Genomic DNA, 5,492 nt, shown 5'->3' with positions numbered 1-5,492 from the left:
CTAATCTTTTTATGGGGGGATTTGTGGTTTTTTGTTTCAAACAACTACGAGTTACTCTCCACAGAGAACAATTTTGCGATGTAAGCGAAGAGACCCAAGAACTGAAATTATCATTTCTGAGTTGTTTTAAAATACGTTTGAGCGAAGAAGCAAGGTTGTTGAATGATTGTTTATCAGACGGGAGGCGGGTGCGTTGCCAAAGAGATCTGGTTCGTCGTTTTTTTTGCTATGAGTTCACGGACATAAGTAGGAATTGGGAAAGAGTTTTGGGCTTTCAAATAAAAGTAAATCGTTTATTTATCAATTATTTTAAAATTAAATAAACATATCTTAATGTAAAACATACACTTGGTATAATATAAATTAAATGATAAACTTATAAAATCTAATTTCTTATGATAAAGGCTGACAATTGGATATATACTATTGGACAAACAATATAATCAATGATATTGTCCAATAGATATGGGAATACCAATATTAGTATTCGTACTGAGTTAAAATTCTATCGAGTTCTTTATTAAAGATCGTTAGAAAATTATAGAAAATGTTATTTGAAATGTTTTTAAAATTTTAACAGACTTATTTAGGTTTCCTAGAAATTAAAAAAAATTGGATTAGGTATTAATTTCATTTTAGAGTTTAGAAGAAAATATATACTTGATTTTTTATGTAGTATTTTACTTTATGAACGTGTTGTTTTTTGTTTTTTTTTATAATTATAATATAGTGTTGTGCACAAAAAAATAACGTGTATTAAAGTACAAAGTGTTTTTTTCTGGCGTCGGGTTTCAAAATTTATATCCTTTCCAGAACTTCAAATGATTTATACATGGTAGTGGCATATTGTTGTATGAATACCGAATAATTTTAATCTTTTTTTTTCCATAGATTTTGACAACGTTTAAAAGTTTAAATGTATTTGAAATCGACATATGCGCTTACAATAAATAATGTTTACCCTTACAGTAATGCAATTGCATGTGTTACACGAAACAATAATTATTGTGTATTTATATAAATAATAACATGGTTCTGAATAATTCATTTTTCTACAAACGTATTTTATAAACTATAATTTACAAAATCGTGTTAAAATTATTTTTCGATTTCAAATCGTTCATAGTTTAAAGTTTTCAAATATTCAAATGCCATCACTATTTTATACACACAATCGCTATAATATATAAAAAGTTGATTAAATACAATTATATAACATCGCACATCAATATGTTATTCAAACCATCATGATGTAAACTATGGCTGTTAATTCATTATTATTTATAGTTATTATATACAAATAATATCTCTAATTCTGATTTAAACTTAGGATATATATGAATCGCTAAATACAGAAAGGGCACATGTCCAATATTTTACCAAAATCACATGCATAATCGAATTTAATATTGATAAATACATGGTTTTGTGCAGACAAGGCACATGTCCTGGACATGTAACCTTTTTGCATCAAAATTATACTTAAGTAATATTATCAGACCTAAACTTCGTAAAATCACTTTATTGTATGACACGTAATATTGTTATATTTATAAATTTAATTTTGTACAATTTTTTATCAGTAAATAAAGATGATAACGTTGCTATACCTACTAATAAAATAAAATTATTATCAGTGAATAAAATAAATATTGTACTGGTTGAAAGATCGTAGTCGTTTACAAACGATCATAACGTGTATAACTTTAAAATATGAGTTCAGATGACGAGTGTATTAGTCCTCTCAAAAGAAAAAAAGGTGTTTCTAACAGTAATAAATATAAAATAATTATTATTAAGCAAGCAAAATTTGAAGGGAAAAAACATACTAACTGGATTGGAAAAATAGTTGCTGCAAAGAATGATCCTTCATTAATACTTAAAGAATGGTAATTATATAATATTTAGTTTGTTTTATTCGCTATTAATAAGTAAAAGCTTTTATATTTTTACTTTAATATTTTCGATTTAAAGTTATTCAAAAAAATGTCTCAAAAACATTCAACAAGAAAAACTTGAAGATATAATGAAAATGTTTTATGAGTTGCATTCTAAAAATGAACAAGACCTTCATCTTCAACGAACAATAAAAATAAAAGAAATTACAAGAAAACGAAAACGAATAAAAACAGAAGAAGGAAAAGAAAAACTGAAATCCAAAAGTATTCAGTATTTTTTAATAGTAGATGGACAGCGCATTCAAGTATGTAAGAAAGTTTTCATTAACGTTTATAATATTTCTAATAAAAAAATTAGACGGCTGGTCGATTTGTTAGAAAATAATATTACCCCAGTTTATATGAGAGGCAAAAATATTAGAGCTAATACTATGCCATATGAGTATTGTCAAAAAATGCATGAACATATACTGAGTTTTCCAACTAAAGATACTCATTACACAACACGATTGAAAAATTATTTGAACCCTAAATTAAATGTTAAAATTATGCACACAATGTTTATAGAAAAGTATCCAGAATTAGAAGGGAAAATAAAATATCAATATTATTGGGAGTACTTTAAGAATAATTTTTCATTAAGCTTTGGTGCTCCAGTCAAAGATGCTTATTCGAAATACGAAGAATTAAATACAAAAATAATTATAGTAAAGATTTTAATTATGTTGCAATAAGAGTTACTGCTGCGGAATTACTAGTTCATAAACATAGAAGCAAAAAATTTTATAATAATATTAAAAAAACAATAGAGATTTCTCAACAGAATAAAAAAGTGTTAGGTCTTTGCTTTGATTTTATGGCTGTAGTTGACTTACCTAAAATACCGGTGCAGGAAGTATAATTATTATTAAGTACAGTCGTTAATTATCTGTCAATACCTTTCGTATTCATAATTTAAACACGAATAATTTATTTTGTTATGTTTATCATGAGGCAACAGCAAGAAAAACGCCAAATGATGTATGCTCTTTTTTGGTTCAATTTATTAGTAGTTTTGTTGATGATGATATTGAGGAATTACATTTTTTTTGTGACAAGTGTGCTGGGCAAAACAAAAACCACGCATTACTCAGAATGATTATGACTCTAGTTGAAATTAAAAAATTAAAAAAAGTTCAGGTGTTTTTTTCACAAAGTGGACACTCGTTTTTGCCGTGTGATCGTGACATACCATTGATAAAAAAACAACTGAACAGAGTGGATCGTCTATACACTTTAGAAGACTATATAGAACTTATTTTAAAATCATCAAGAAACCCAGAAAAATGTTCAGTGTTTCTAGTTGATAAAAGTGTGATTTATGACTATCAAATGTGGATTCTACAATTTTATAATAAAAATACTAACGCATTAGAATGTTTAAGCCGTAATAAAACATTGAAACAACGTCGTACAATAGAAAAATTTTTAATTTCTAAGTACCAATATTTTGAATGTGTATCGGAAAAATATGAAATAATTGAGGCAAGTGAATTTATTGACGGAATAATTTCAAATCATTTCAAATTGAGAAAAAAACAATGCAATGCCCATACAACTCCCAAAAACACTAGTTTATACTTCAAGCTTACCAATTCTTGAAAGCAAAATGAAAGATTTGAAGCAATTAGCGAAATATATTCCAGAGCCAATTCCAGCATTGCAATCATTTTTGAATTATATATTTTCGTTACAAACTGAGACATCTCAAGCAAGGAAAAATAGAACATAAGATATTTATAAAATTAAATTTCTAATTATTAAAAATATATCAAATATTTGTGACTCAATATTAGTATATAATCTACTGTATTTTATTTAATCGTGTCAATTTAATTTATATGCATATTAAAGCTACTTATTTATAAGAAAACGGTTATTTTCGAAATATAAATGGCACATGTCCATGAACTTAAAATCCTTCAGATACCTACAGTTTAATTATATTCTTTAAGTGATTGTAGAAACATGTATACCATGTCTTAAGCTATATTATTCTATAACATACAATTTGTAATTCAATTTTTTTCAAATATATTAAGTTTTTTGTGTTTCCTGAAAAATGTTAAAACTTAGATATGTGTTCTTTCTACATTTAGCAATTCATATATGAATCACTAAATGCAAGAAGGGCACACGTCCACATTTTATAATTTTTCAGGAGAGACAAAAAAGGTCACATGTCTAGGACATACGCCGTTTTTGCATTTAACACAAAATATCATGATCATTTTATAATATACCAGTAAACTGGACATGTGTCTCATTTGCACAGAACGGTGTGATTGTTGAATCTAAACAAAAATCTGTAAAAATGTAATTTTATGAAAATTATGGACATGTGCCCTTCTTGCATTTAATGATTCATATATATATATATATATATAAATATTTCGTAAAGCAGATACTCGGATCCCTGAATAAAACATTACTATTTTCAGCCGACTAAATAATTGTGGTGAATCCTCCACTTGGGTTTGATAAATGTTTATAATTTAAATTGCGAACATCGATCGTTATACTGTTGCTGCAGCATTAAAGTTTCAAAAGTATAACATAATGATAAAAAAAAGTTTGTTGTAAAAGTGGTGGATATGTATATAACAATATAATATAAAATTAATTTTACTTAGTTAGTTGTTACTATTAATGAGGTTAAAAGGTGACTAGAAGACTACAATCTTGTTTATAATTATTACTTTACAGTTATTATTAGCCGGCGACATCATCTACTCGTATATAATAACCTAGCATCACATTATGTGATAGAATTTATCGTTTCCATCCGGTTCACGGAGATTAAAGTAATTTTCATAATTTATTTCTGTAACTCATTTCATTCTAGTTATTCTGTATATATAAATATAAACAAATATTTTTAAGGATTTACCTAATTCTTATAATTTAGCTTTTGATTCTTTTCTTTTTTAACAGCTTCAATTACTTACCATTGTTGAGTTCTAATGAAATTAATCATTTTTTTTTCAATTTTAATAACGTTATATGAATTCAGCACTTAATGTACTGATATGTACCGCAATCTCAATGTCACTTAGAGAATATTATAATATCGGTAGAGAAGGTCAATATGACACATACAAATGTAATATAATAATAATAACAATAATATTTATCATAATAATAATAATAATTATAACAATGTTTTACGTAATTATTTACGTTTTTATGTAATATAACAATAACAATATTTTTTATAATATTTTAAATGATTTATCCAAATAAATACTAGCTGAATAATCTGGTTAATTGTTAACCGTCGTTGCAGGGTTTATGTATTATTGTTATCTGAAAAGATTAAATATTATCTATATAAAAAAAAATTAAATAAAATATTTCATAAATATATATTTATTGGTTTTAAGCTGATAATTATTAATTGTTTTATTTATTTTAGCTTTTATCAGTACCTCATACACAGTTATAGATTATGAATACCTTGCTTCACCCGTGATTTAAATTGTTAAATTAATCAGCAGTTTGAGTGTTGTTATTGTTATATGTTTTATAAAAATCCGACTAATAAATATTTTTTTT

The 5,492-nt window shown here is 25.7% G+C and overlaps 1 pseudogene; it reads left to right on the top strand.

The window, feature by feature from the left end:
• The first annotated feature begins 1,713 nt into the window (after positions 1-1,713).
• On the top strand, positions 1,714-3,669 carry LOC112682252 (annotated as a pseudogene).
• The last annotated feature ends 1,823 nt before the right edge of the window (positions 3,670-5,492 follow it).

This window comes from Sipha flava, unplaced genomic scaffold (genome assembly GCF_003268045.1).
Source record: "Sipha flava isolate LNK unplaced genomic scaffold, YSA_version1 201_pilon_pilon, whole genome shotgun sequence".
NCBI lineage: Eukaryota > Metazoa > Arthropoda > Insecta > Hemiptera > Aphididae > Sipha > Sipha flava.
The sequence above is the reverse complement of the archived record's forward strand: the minus strand, read 5'-3'. Positions and strand labels throughout refer to the sequence as shown.